General features: G+C 32.3%; 1 long non-coding RNA gene across 1 annotated transcript; it reads right to left on the bottom strand.

Annotated features, from left to right (window-relative positions):
- Positions 1-12,314: 12,314 nt before the first annotated feature.
- Positions 12,315-14,469, bottom strand: LOC145325731 (uncharacterized). Its single transcript, XR_013881556.1, has 3 exons — positions 14,400-14,469; positions 13,383-13,472; positions 12,315-12,392 (listed from the first exon to the last, which is right to left on the bottom strand). It is a non-coding gene; the product is annotated as an uncharacterized LOC145325731 (long non-coding RNA).
- Positions 14,470-15,320: the final 851 nt, after the last annotated feature.

Genomic DNA, 15,320 nt, shown 5'->3' with positions numbered 1-15,320 from the left:
TTTTTGCAGAAGTTTTCCCTGGTCATTTTTTTTGCAAAAGATTTCCTTAGTCATTTTTTTTTGCAGAAGATTTCCCTGGTCCTTTTACGAATTTCAACTAAATTTTTTTTGATCACATCTTGGGGCAAAGCCCCTAGAGGCTAGGGGCGAAGCCGCTAGTAGATAATATTACAATAATCATTTATCCTACTTTCGTAATATTGATCATACTGTAATGGGTACTCCAAATATTCTGTCAATATGTGATCACATGGTAAAACTTGAAATTTCTCACTCCCCTTCGTGGACGAAGAAGGTAGACATTGTAAGGAATATAAGGTACTAGAGGCGGCGTTCTAAAATTATCCCGCTATTGGCTAGATTGAATATTAATCTTAATGCAATAAAGCAAGCCGTTTTATTAAAAATATGTCGAAAATAATTCATGAGGTAAAAAACTAAAAAAAAGTAGTCGCTCATATAGGTATAGAATAACCAACAAGCGAAATAAATCTAAAATAATGTTTTGGGGCAGATGTAATGGTCGTCAATTCAACTATGTGTTGCCCCCCTTCCCACCCAACGACAGCTTAAAACCATGACTAGGTTTCGTGATTTTTTTGATTTTCCAGTATGTGCAATATTACGAAAATGTATGATTTTATCATTCCGTTTTTAATACATTAAAATACAATTATAGTTATTCAACGCAACGTATTTTAGACAGCTTTCTGCGGATTTTAAAATAAAAATATAAGATTAAAACCAGTTTTGTTATCCACTAGGGGCCAAAGGCAAAGGCCAACAAAGCATTATGATTTTTATTTTAATATCTGTGGAAAATTGTCTGTAATACAATAGTATACATTGTTTTTCGGAATGGCTGAGAACCGGTTTTAATCCAGCGGATATTAATCGGTTTTTAAGTCATACTGTAAAAATTAATATTACACTGGGATTTTGATAATATTTGAGCAGGTTCAGCTTTGTAAATATTTGTTCTAGTTGTTCTTAAATTGTCAAAAAAAACAGTATCATAAATTAAAAAGAAAACAAGGATGACAACATCCATAAAAGCGAAGCACTGAAACGGTAGGACAAACGGACATGAACACTTATATAGTGTCAGAACTGAATAATCAGAATATCCTATTATATAAAGTAGTAAGCGTTTTTGTCTGTCCCGAAGGATCTCGCTAACCGCTGAACCGATCGGGTTCTCCTTTACAGAGTAGCTTCTTATAGGTCCTGGGAAGGTTTAAAAATATTTTCTTTGGGGGTGGGACACCCCTAACCCCCCCCAAAAAAAAAACAAATCCCCTCGAAAATTTCTTTTAAATCTAAAATACGAAAAATTAGGTTGATCAAACCTCTTAGGGCATAGCCCCTAGAGGCTAGGGGCGAAGCCGCTAGTAAATGTATAAGAGACGAAGCAAAATTGTAAGTAAATTTGTTAAAAAACTGCTTTATACAAGATAATGTTTATGGACATACTTACATATTTAGGACTTGATTATAGAGTTGCTTCGCTTATAACATTATACTTTGTTGTCTCAGGAATCAATATACCAAAACTCAAATCGATCGGATGATTAGATTACATAAAAATCAACATGTTTAAAATGGACGTACAGAAATTTTGGTATTGATTATAGAGTTGCTACTAAATCGTACCTAACTACTAAAGGAATCATGCAAAATTTGAAATCGATAGGACAATTCTAACATGCCTAAATTAACGAACAAAGCTATCTGTTACGGACGGACGTACGGACGGACCGACCCTAATTATAGAAAAGCTTCGCTTTTAAAAATAAGAAAAAAGAATATTTTCGTATTATTCATCTATAGGTTGTCAAATTTGATAATATTATGAATTTAGTTAAAAATAATTCCGCTAGATGAGATGCTCATCTTGTATAGGTTCTCCGCGCGTAGCATTGTTCTTCATGAAATATTTCATATCTTCAACAATTTGTTTTCTATATTTGTCTATAACCTCTTCGTCCTAAATCATAGAAATTTATATTGTCTGCAACGGAGTCTGTTGATAAAATTACAACAAAAAGGTTTTCTGACTGCCATAGAAAGTATAATATAGAGTAAAAAAAATGATGTCTGTCTGTCTCTCTGTTCTCGGTAACCACTGCACTACCTTAATGGGTTTTCCAGAGTATCTAATTTATTTTTTTATGAATATTTTGTAGATGGGTATCCACTATCCCAGCAATTAACTTTAAAGCCTCCCCCCCCCCTCCCCCCCCCCCCACCACCAGGAAAATAAGATTTATGAAGATTCAATGATTTGTTCACCAAAACCACATAATATAAATGTTTTTTTCTGTCTTCAAATTCCACGTAAATTTTCATTCAAACTGAACATGTTGCTCAATTACTCAAGAACATCAGTTTAAGTAATATCTGAAAGATAACAACCAACCCTTTGATTGCACGAAATTTGTTTGAAAGTCTCAACTGTAATATGTTGTGCCTGTTTTTGGGCCAAGACATTTACCCTTGACTAACTATTAGTGTCATATGCCACACAGAGTAGCAGTAGGTACTATTCTAACATCTCTTGTGTGACTCGGTGTGGACCCGACAAGCGGGTACTTAACCATTTGCGCTAATGCCGCGTTTTAGTTATTTTACCTTTGAATCCTGGATATATTTCTCAGAAACTTCTAGAATATCCAAAGCTTTCTGGAATTGCCTAAAATTAGATTAGCATTTCAAAATCAGTCCAAATTACTTTCTAGAAGCGAAGGTATTCTATAATTTCATAGGTGTTCGTCTGTTTGATAATTTGTTTCTCATAAAGGTAGTGAAATTTTACTGTCTGTTTTTTAAGAAAAAATCTCTAAGTGGTGGGGGTTAAAGGAGAAATAACTCACCCAATTTCTTTCCCCCCCCCCCCCCAGCCCCTCTAAACTTTACCCCAAAAACATTTGGGGGTGGGAATATTACTCCCTCCCCCAAAACCTTTGAAACCAAACAAAATATTGGTTCAAAGACCTTTAATTTTCAAGTCGGGTAATATTTAATTATACTTTTCACCCATTTATACTTTTGTTATCAAATGCTTTGATAAAATCAAACTAACATTAATTGCAACATCAAAATATAAATCACAACAAACTATTCAATCCGAGAGGAACGGTATGTCCGATAAAGATATACTTCTGCACCCAAAGACGTCAAAGCTTTTTAATTTTAATTGGGGGAGAGGTAATTTAACTTTGAAGGGAGGATTAAAATTGATGGTTTTTAAAAATTGGTTAAATTTACCCCCCGCCCCCTTGCACAACCTTGGCTGGATCAATTATGAATATAAACTTATGCTTACCTATTACCAGAAAGAGCCCTTGCAAGAATAATGCTTGTCTTCAAATTATCAGGTTTCAACTACATGTATCCATTATTTACTACATCCATTGTATTGTATCTAGAGAACACCATCGACGTAAAAGATAAATACAATATAATATACAATAAACATATCTAGAGAACACCCTGTATATTTATGTTTAGATAAAGATAAATAGCACTATAAACATATCTAGAGGACACCCTGTATATTTATGTTTAGATAAAGATAAATAGCACTATAAACATATCTAGTGGACACCCTGTATATTTATGTTTAGATAAAGATAAATAGCACTATAAACATATCGATAAAAACTATTTATACACCAATAATTCCATTTACAACATTTTAGAGTAAGAAATATACTTTTCTACTCTTAGCAAATGTAGACTAGGGTTCAATTCTTAAGAATCTATGTAAAAATGTATTTTTAGCAACTTTTTTGTATTGTTTTTTCGAGGAAGTTGATTATGGACAAATTTAGAAATTAGCTGGTTTTTTTATTTATCGTATAAAGTAGTAAGATTTTTTGCCTGTAAGATTTCGAGAACTACTGAACGGTATGTATTCCCAATTTCAAGGAAGCATCACATAGGCCTTAGTATGTGTTTAGGGTATTTTGCTTTCTTTATTTAATTATCTAAGTCTTATTATGGTTTTAGGCTAATTTTCTGCCCATCTCTAAATGGTTGGGGGTGCCTACGGCACTCCAAGGTAGGGGTAAATTTAAAATAGGGGGGGGGGGGTAAAATGAACACCCCCCCCCCCCCTTGGACGTCCTTGAATAGACATTTCCATTTCTTCTCTTTTAGGTGATTTTTGTTAAAAAAATTTTGTTACTTTTATCATTTTTAAGGATCCGACTTACAATCGGATAAACTCTTCAACCTTAAACTTTTTCACTAAAATCAATTGATCATTCTTTATATACCTAAACACAGAGACTTCAATTCTGGGAAAAAAGGGTTTTATTTTAATCATTGACCCATATTGATTGTATGACGTCATTTTCTTACAGACACTATAAAGAACTTCTTTTTTCACCCTTCGGAAGCAATTTTTTTAAAGCCACCTAGCCTTTTAAACTCAAGAAGTATCAAGCCAAAGAATTAAATTTTGGGAAGTCCACAACTGCAATTAACACTTTGTCGTAGTCAACGAAAAAAAAATTCATTATTTGATATTTTTTGTATATTTCCGTGTCCCAGATAAAAAAAAACTACATACCTATACGTTTTTCAGTATTTATTTGTATTGAAAATAAAAAAGTGGTTGGGCATCTTATTTTACAGTTGACCATACATAACTTCCCCCTCCAATCAAATTTAGAAAATTTATAAAGCAATGTATTATTAAACCATTCAGTTAGAAATCTTTCTGAACTCAATATAAAAGGAAAAGTTTACTTTATCATTCCGAAATATATTTCAAGTAAAATATACTTATTATCAATCACATCTCTTGTGAATCAAGCAATATTAGCTACAATAGTTTATGTCGACTAATTAGTAATTAATAAAAGTGGTCCTAGTTGACATATTAATCTGAAAATCTGACATTTTGACTAGAATCTTATGTTACAATATACATCGCTATTCTCATAATGATAATATGGTTTCTGTTGCTTTAATAATAGCTTAAGATATTATATTATCATATTCGAAGAACTTAAATCTAATAAAAGTTAAACCTTTGAGGGATTTAATAACTTAACATAAACTGGAAAAGCAGCAAATCTATCCTTTTATATAAAGTAGTAAGTTTTTTGTCTGAAGCTTCAGATTTCAACAACAATTGAACTGATTGAGTTCTCCTTTTTAGAGAAGCTTCACATAGGCCCAGGGAAGGTTTTCGGCTATTACATTTTTGTGTCCTTTGGATGATTTTAGGATATTTTTCTGCCCTCCTCTTACTTCTTTGCATACAAAGCCCATAGATGCTAAGAGTGCAGCTGCTAAATAGACTGTAGTTCAATAAAATTATGGGGGGGGGGGGGGGTGATTTCAAGTGTTCCAATAGAAATAAAATAGATCTGATTGAAAATGTTTTTTTAAAGTTTTTCCATATTATAGCTAGGTCAGCTTGTTTATTTTCAGTATGTTTCAATTTTAGAGAAAATATAAATTTACTAGATATTTGATGTTGTTTTTTCGATTGATACAGAGCATTTGACAGTTTATGATTAGCTTTTTTTAACCACTTTAATACTTAGTTTCTGGCATTTGAACTGAATTTTAGTCCTTAATCTCCTTCATGATATATTTATTCAAGAATATATTGTTAATAAATTATATATTTTATTATAGTATAAGAATTATTAATATTTTCAAAAATACACTTTTAAGGAATTTTTGGGGTTTTTTTTGTTTTCTTTTGCAATTTTATATGAATAATCTGCATCCAAATAAGCAATTAGATTCAGTAATAATATCTAAAAAAATATTTTTAAGCATTTAAAATTTACGTTGATTTTGATTTGTACATAGGACAGCGTTTAATAATTTATTAGGTTATGTAAATAAATTTTCATTGTATTTTCTTTGTAGCTTTTAATATGTCATTTTAGGTTAGGTTAGGTTAAGTTAGGTTAGTTGATTGCTCCGCAGGGTTAGACAATTGGCTACGTAGGGATAAGGCCCCCCGCAGGGGCTATAAATAGGGAAAAGGCTACACAGAAAATACGACGAAATGTCCCTTGTTGCCACGAAAGGGACAACTACCAAGTCTTCTTTTTAAAACATGAAATATTTGAGCGTTTAGTATCAAAATTAGATTCTGCAATGTAAAAATTATATTTCTGCATTACAGTTTGTTTATCATGGGTTGTTTAAATATTATTGAAGTTCAAAACACCAAAATTTCATGATATATCATAAAATTTTGACATTTGAGAATGAGAATAAAAGTTTCAGTTTTTTTCAGAAAGTTCAGAAAGAAAATTTAATTTGACAGTGTGAGTGGCAATGGCAGTGGATAGATGTAGTAAATGATGACAGAGAAGTATTAAATGTTGATTTAGTAGGAATGGAAGTAGTAAATATTTCCTTGATTGATTCTCTGCCATCTTCTATAGCTTCAGAATACTGAAATAGAAAAATATTAGTTAGAGAATGAATTAATTCGTTCATCTTTTTTAAGATTTGATTTTAAATTCTAGTTAATCCTAACTCTTTCCAAATTAATCATTTAAAGTAAAATCTATTCAGTAGACAATTTCTAAAAAAAATATAAATTGAAAATTTCATAGAGGATTTCTTTATAAAATACCAGTGGCTATGCCCCTAAAGGGGCACTTAAGGGAAGGGGTGGGTAGTCAATGACGACACTCTTATATAAGTTTTAGTTTTAAAAGAAATAGTAACAAAATTAAAGGGGAGGGAAGGAATTTTTTATCTTGGGGCGGTCAATTCATAATTACTATATGAAGATTTGGGTATAGTCCCCTTCGTGACAACGACTCTTAAGGGGTAGTTTGTTTAAATTTCACAGTAGATTTTCTCCTAACTCCAGCCCCTGTGGGAGCCTCTAACCTTGCAAGGGCGATTGCACACAAACACCCTGTTACTTTTAAACAAGGATGCATTGTACCTTTTTCAGATTAATTCTAGCCTGAGCTCGATTATTGTAAAGTCTAAAATCTTTAGAATTTATCTGTATGGCAGCAGTGTACAGTTCTTCAGCACCTAAAATAATACAAATTTTTTTTTTCATTTTTGAAAACTTTGGGTAAAAAAATTCCAGTATGACTTCGAAACCGATGAAAATCCGCTGGAAAAGAACCGGTTCTCACTAAAAAATCATGTATAGCATCATATTACAGGCAATTTTCCACGAATTTTAAAATAAAAATCATAGAATTTATATCAATTTTGTTAGCAAGGGCCTAACAAAACTGGTTTTAAATATCCGCGGAAAGCTGTCTATAATACGATGCCATAAATTACTATTATCACCCACAATACGACCCTTACCTTTATGATTACCCACTTCATAGCATTCATTGCCCTGCAGCCTCAAAGATTCTGCCTCTAATTTCTCTGTCTCCTCTTTTGTTGGCGTTGAATTAATTACAGTTCTAAAAAATATAATACAAGGATGGAGTATACTCCCTTTCGTGGCAACGCACATTAAGGGGCGATTCTTCGTATTTTTCACAGTAGCTTTTCTCATATTTCTAGACCCTGCGGGGGGTTCTAACCCTGGGCGGCCAATTGCCTAACCCTATAGGGCAATCATCTAACCCAATATAACCTATTTAGACTAACCTAAAATAACCTATAAAAAGCCATTTTAAAAATACGACAAATCGCCCCCTAGGGGCATTGCCACGAAAGGGACTATTCCCCCAAGGATGACAAACTACTCATGGATCATTATTGAATGAAAAGAAAATGTCATAAAAAAACAATTGTGATGGACATACTGACGGACGATGTAAACTATATGCTGGATGCTCTTTGGTAAGGGACTTCTTCACAAAAAAAAAAACTACAGTCAAGAACATCACATTTTCTCTATAGTGTTACAGACTGACGAAAGGATTGACCGACAGACAAAGTGAATTATAAAGTAGATTTGCAACTAGTAATGGAATAATTTATGCCCAAAAATATTGGATGATATTGGCGCATCTTGGCCATTTTCATCGGATTTTCAATTTTCAACCTTAAAGGTCATGATAATTGCTATAAGTTACCAGGAAGTCCACTGAGATGTCTTGTTTGTTACCTCAACAACTTTGGGGATTTAATTGAATTTAGATTGGATGGTTAACTAAGTTGAGTGTACCAACGTTTCAAAAACCAACTGTCATCTACAGAAGAGTTATTTGATGTTGCATCATTGGGAATGTACCTAATTTTTTCAGCAATTGTCATATCCCTTTAAGTCCTTGATAAGTTGTACGTGGTTTATTTTTATTTGAAAAATACATAGATTATCATGAAAATTAATCTTAATTCAATAAAGTTATCATGAACGATTTTTAGCAGATTTCATGTACTCTAATAAAGTGATACTGGCAGCTGGCTATAATAACATACCCCCATCCATTTTCTTTATCCCTCCCCTCCAATTGGATGAACTAACTGACCAACAAATAGGCATAATATTAGCAACCTAAATTGAAAAGTTTTCCCCTGTCAAAATATCCACGTATACTATATCCATTGTTATCAAATTGTATTTTTTTATTGCTAAAATATAATATAGATTTTATCTTTTTTTTCACACAACTTTATCAATAAAATATGGAGGGGAGATATGATATGCAATGCATACAGAAAAGTGCGCTCAAAGCGTCAAAAGTTGGGCAGAAGTGCATACAAACTTTTCTCACAGAACAAGGGATGTTGGATAACCTCTAGAGGACGGGATACACCATTAGGTGAATTTTGATTTATCTCTGAACCAAATCTTGCTAATGAAGGGACGAACCCCAAACTGTCCCACTTTGAGAAAGACGATTCCAGTTACGTCATATACGTGTAGGGAAGTGGGGAAGAAAATCTCTTCCCTTTTCTCCCATCTCTTTTGAAGAGATTTTCTCCCCCCCCCCTTCCCTTTTTCTTTCCCGAAACGTATATGACGTCACCGGAATCGTCTTTCTCAAAGTTGGACAGTTTGGGGTTAGTCAATGAGGTGCATAATTACGTGGCAAAAAGTCCGACAGACAACCAATCCTTTAATTGCACGACATTTGGCTAAGAAGTCCTAACTTGCGCCTGTTTTGGGCCAAGGCATTCAATCTGCCCTAACTATTTATGTTGTGCACCTGACCTAGCAGCATTAGGAACAATTATTAACGGCTTTAGTTATGACGCGGTGTCGGTCCGAGATGCGAACCTATAACCTTGCCAACAACGAGCGGATGCGCTACATGTTACGCCACAGTCACGGGTTAACAAGGAATGTTGCACCAGAAAATAAAATCGTTTATGCTAGTTTAAAAATCAACAATTATTAAAAAACAATTTTCACTTTTTACTAGCGGAACATAATATTTTTTTTCTCCATTGCCAACTCCCTGCATCAAGTTTCCACATATCTGCATTTAATGATCAAAGTCAAGTTTGGTGACTTTTACATTTTTATTATTTGAATTGAGCTCGCTAATTTTCCATAACTAGCATATTTCGTATGTCTGTGAACCAATTGGCTTAAATTGCTCTTTAAATGAATATAGAATAAGTGGATATGTTGTCAATTTAGTGTGCTTATATAGAACTCAATTATTGGTTAGTTCGTTCCTTCAGTAGGAGGCGAGGGGAGGAATAAAGTGGAGAATGTATGATATCGTTATTTTAGCCAACTGTAAGTTTTAATTTATTAGAGTACAGTAAAATCTGGTGCAACATCCAGGTAATAATATATCGATTGCTGTTTATTAATGGATAAATCAATTTCGTTACTTAAACATTAAACATTGCACACGAACATTCAGTGCTTTTTCTTAAAGAAACTTGCAAGCATAGAACCTCATTTATTTATTATATAGATTGAAAATAATTGGGGAGTTTTAGTTTTTAAAAGCGAAGCTTTTCTATAATTAGAGTCGGTCCGTCCGTTCGTCTGTAACGGATAGCTTTTTTCGTTAATTTAGGCATGTTATAATTGTCCTTTTGATTTCAAACTTTGCATAGTGATTCCTGTAGTAGTTAGGTACGATTAAGAAAGCGTAGCAACTTTATAATCGGTACCAGAATGTCCATACGTCCATTTTAAACATGTTGATTTTTAACTTTTTTAACAACAAATTTGAACAAAAAACCGTCATCCTGATTTTTAAAATGTTTTAACAAATTTTGTATGATTATCTTATTCATCTGATATTTGGTTGCTGATTCCTATTACTACAAGGTACAATTTTATAAGCGAAGAATCTCTATAATCAAGTCCTAAAAAAATAAGTATGTCCTTAACCAGTATTCTATATTTATGCAGTTTTGCAACAAATTTTGTATAGATTTATACATTTACTCACTCCTGACACTCTGCAAGTTAGTTCGTTTATCTACCGTTTCAGAGCTTCGCTTTTATTTCTGTTTTCATCCTTGTATCACAAATGATTCAACATACGTGGAAATTTTTGAAGAATAAGTTTTCAGAAATAGATGCATTTATTAAGGTTAGAGCCAGAGATGACAATTGGGATAAGACAATGAAAGATAAATTGATGACAAGATAACTTGAAACTTTGGGTACTAGTATGTATAGCATCGAATTATATCCAGTTTTCTACAAATATAAAAATGTACAATCATAAGATTTTTTAGCCCGTGCCTTCGGGATCTCGGGGCTAAAAAAGTGGTTTAATCTTATAATTGAAGATATTTTAATTGCGGAAAACTGTTTATAATACGTTGCGATAAATGACTATTATATTTTCAAATTTTTGTCTGAGTTATTTACCTTGATTGAACCGTTTTACAGCCAGCTGTAAATTCTTTTCTCTCCTCCTAGTCAAATCAATTCATTTAATTAATTATTCATTTATTATCTATATGCTAACGGCTTCGCTCCTAGAGGCTCAAGGAGTGGGTAGTTTAATTCCATAACCCAATTTTAAAAGCAAAGCTTTTCTATAATTAGGGTTCGTCCGTACGTCCGTAACGGATAGCTTTTCTTCGTTAATTTAGGCATGTTACAATTGTCCTATAGATTACAAAATTTGCATGATTATTTCTATACCAGTTAGGGCCGATTTAGGAAACGTAGCCACTCTATAATAGTTACCAAAAAGTTCGTACGTCCATTTAAATCAAATTAATTTAAAACCTTTTTATGTGTTATAATTATCCTATTCATCCGATGTTTTGAGTAATGATTCTTAATACAACAAGGTATACTATTATAAGCGAGGAATTTCAATAATCAATTTCTAAAAATGAAAGTATGTCCTTAAACAATATCCTGTAGTTAAGAAGCTTTGCAAAAAAATATACTTACAATTTTGTTGAGACTCATATATTTATATTCTGTTTATTCAGTTCTTACACTCTACAAGTGTTAATGTTTGTTTGTCCTACCGTTTGCTTTTTTGGATGTTGTCATCCTTGTTATGCGTTCAGTTTTGGGTTTCCTGAAATTTTATTTTATTTTTTAAATTGTATAATTCTTATTTTACGTTATGACTCAATATTCAATATAGTGCATTACTTTTCCAACTATTCAAATAATTACCTCACTAAATGCATAACAAACAATAAAAACTTTTTTCCCATAAAAATGTTAAAAGCTGTGAACAATGTCTCATAAGTTTGTAAATGCATAAGAGGAGAGAGAGAGAGAGAGAGAGTGAGAGAGAGAGAGAGAGAGAGAGAAGAGAGAGAGAGAGAGAGAGAGAGAGAGAGAAATAGAGTTATTGCATTATTCTTATTTGTCATGGAGTTTGATTACTTGCATTTTCTGCATACACAAATAGATCAATAAATAGTATCGCATTGTGTAATAGATAGTTTTTCGTGGATATTAAAATGAACTATTATGAGATTAAAATCAGTTTTGATAGCCCTGAGGGGCCGAAGGGCCGGGCCAACAAAACGGGTATTAATTTTATGATTATTTTTATTATTCGTGGAAAATTGCCTGTAATTCGATGCCATACATGATTTTTTAGTATGGCTGAGAACCGGTTCTAATGACAGAATATTAATCGGTTTATTGATCGGTTATTGGAAAGATGAATTACTCATGAGTTTGACGAATCCTCAAAGTTTTAATCTAAACTATCTATCTAGCACTTTGGGTAGGGGTAGGGTTCCAATGCCTATTCCCTGTTGGTGTTCTAACCCTGCGGGTATACCAGTATCCGATATATCCTAACGATCCAAAAACCACCCCCTCAACCTTACTTACAATTTAAAATTAAGGGGGTTTTTAAGGCATTTTTAGGTAAATTATTAGCAAAACCAACACGAATTAACCTTAAAAAGTTATTATTAATTGAGTGATTAAAAAATCTTTAATGAATTTATTCCTGCATTTGTCTTTCATGAGCTTGATCTGCTAAAAATTTATCTATTCTCGCCTCAGCCTCTTGTACCTAAATATCAAAACACTAGAGAAGGGGTTAAATAACTCTATGTTCTCATTTCAAAGACCTTGTGCCCACTCTCAATTGGGTCTTTGAAAATCAACCAATAGTGTCGGGAATATTAATACAGCCAAGTAGCAGAAAAAAATGTGAGTGTACAAACGTTTCAACCACTTATAAGAATCTAAAGAAATGTAACTTTGTGTATCATCTTTGGTGATACTCGGTCATTGTCTTATCCCTTAGATCCATGATTGTTATTTGTTTTGTAATTTTTTCATTTATTCATGAAGTTTTAAAGATCTAGTATACGATTTGATTAAAATGCTGAATTTGACACCTAATTTTATATCTTGGACACCTAATTCCAATATTTGAAAGATATTTATTTACAAATTTGAATGACATTTCTAATCATAAATATTTTATATATTTAGCGTATGAAATTGGTTGATTTTTAATTTACCGCCAAAACAGGGTGGACTGTTAATCTTCTACCCAAAGTTTTATAACCGCGTTATCTTATTCGTTGGTACAAAAAAATTTAGTACTTTTTAATGAATTGTGATTTGTTAACTAATAATGTCCAAACTTTTCAACAGATAAATTTAATGTGCAGAAGGTTTGATGTTACTGATCAAAATTGGAGATATTCTTCAAATTATCATCCATTGTTCTATCCCCTATGAACCCTGATTTGACCCATAAAAATTATGATTACAAAGATAGGTTAATGAAAGACAAACCATGGAGATAAAGGTATTGGACAATAGGCTATATATTGATATACATACCCAATGATGATACACAAAATTAACCCTTCTATAGGTTACAATTAGTGGTTGAAACGTTTGGACACTTAAGTAAATGATCCAACCAATTAAAATGTGATAATATTCCCGAAAGTTGTTAAGCCAACAAATAAGATAATGTTAATAAATTTTTGGGGACTAGTGTAATAAACAGCCCATTTTCCCCTCTCTCTAATTCTGACTATACCTCTTTATCTTGAGTAGATAAGAGCAATTGAATCATGTCATTAACATCGTCAACTTTCTTCAGAAATTTTTCACCATCCTCTTCCATTTCCTGAAAAATTAATACGTTTTGCATCAATAATGATCATTTTGATCTTGCAAAAAAGTTGGTTTTAGAGTAGCTTTACATAAAAGTTAAGTATACCAAGCGCAATAGAGATAATATAGAGACATATTCTCTAAATAAGCCAATTAGATAATAGTTAAAAATTGTGTACAAATTTTTGTAGGAAAATCATTTTATTCGCATAATGAGTCATCTATAAAAAGTCTCATTTCTTGGGTAAATGAAATCGTTTAAAAATTACTTTATCTGAAGCACATGACAAGCACCTGTAATAAGTTAGCTATGCGCATAGTTGAATTCCTCAGGATGAATTTAGCTTTCATAAAATTATATCCTCGAAAAATTTCGTCGCTTGAATTTCTTATATGCAAAAAAATAAATAAAGGCTTTTGTCTGCTAAATTACGCACTTTATAAGTTTGACGGATTTTTGGGTCAGATAGAACATCTAAATGTATTATGTCCATTCCTGATACATGAAATATCTTTTTAAAGTTAGACATGCATATTTTGAAGATTTTGCATATGCAAATAAAAGGTTATTCAGAACATAAGTAGAATGCAATAAATTAACCATTTATTTATTAATTATTTACATGTTATTTTCATGGAGGGAGGGGACATTGGGCTGTTTTATTGAATTTTAATTGGTTGTTTCTTGAAGTTGAGTGTCTAAACGTTCCAACCAACAATTGCATTCTTCAGAAGGGGATATTTGGTGTAAAAATCATTCGAGATGTACATCAATTTATCAGTCATTGTCTTATTATTATAGATCCCTGTATTATTACAGTCAAAAGACAAATTTAGTTTCAATAGACTATTACCTCGGTCAAATGTTCATACAAAGCAATGGACAAGCAGACAGACAGACATACGGACAGACTTTGATTGCGTTACTTTTAATATTTACCTTTGATATACCAAGTCCACCTAAAGCTTGTTCTAATCTTTTCTCTAAATCATTATCCATTCTTAAATCCTTATCTTATTATTATAATTTATTGTTATAAAGTGTATTGTGTTGGGTCGTCGGATATCCGGCCATTTTTAAAATCAGGCCGTATACTTTATATTGAAAGTATCCGGCCGGATATCCGGAAATATAATCTTTTATATTATACAACAAAAATCCCTGCTTTTCTTAAGCTAGAAGAACAATTTTTTCAGAAAATTTTTCTTCGTGTAAATTTTATATTAGAAATCTCAAAAACATAAATTTTAGCGGCGGCAGCTGTTATGAGCAGCTGCCAGCCGGATCGACCGGATATCCGGTATCGGTATCCGGCCAGATATGTAACCAGCCCAACCCTAATCTAAATATACAAAACATAAATGACAACTACCATGAATAAGTAATGGCAATAAGTACATATTTGAAAAACAGAAGAATCTTTGAAACATTCACCTTCTTTTTATAAAAGTAAATTTATCAAAATCTTTGTCTGCTAAGTCTGTGAGAGAGAAGTATGGTTCTTTGATCCATCTACAATACTTTTTTCCTAATTTTTTTGAAAAATTATAAACTACCAAAGTGAAAATTTCCAACTTAAGAATTGAGTGGGGAGATAAATCTATATTTTATCCTTTAAATGCAGAGGTAATAGATATAATCTAGATACAAACTCTCTAGATCAGCCAACAGGAAATCAATAGGAGGAACGTACTGGCCATATTATTGGATTAAAAGTGTACAAGTATTGTAGTGAAATGGCAGTTATTTTTTTCATTTCATTCGCATAGTAAGTCGGCTATGAATAGTTGATTTTTTTAGGATACAGTTAGCTTTTTGGAAACTATATCGTCAAAACTTTGCAATCATATCATTGTAATG

Source organism: Acartia tonsa, chromosome 8, assembly GCF_053477335.1.
Source record: "Acartia tonsa isolate MP-2025a chromosome 8, ASM5347733v1, whole genome shotgun sequence".
Taxonomy (NCBI): Eukaryota; Metazoa; Arthropoda; class Copepoda; order Calanoida; family Acartiidae; genus Acartia; species Acartia tonsa.
Note: the sequence above shows the minus strand (reverse complement) of the source record. Positions and strands in the feature narration are given on the sequence as shown.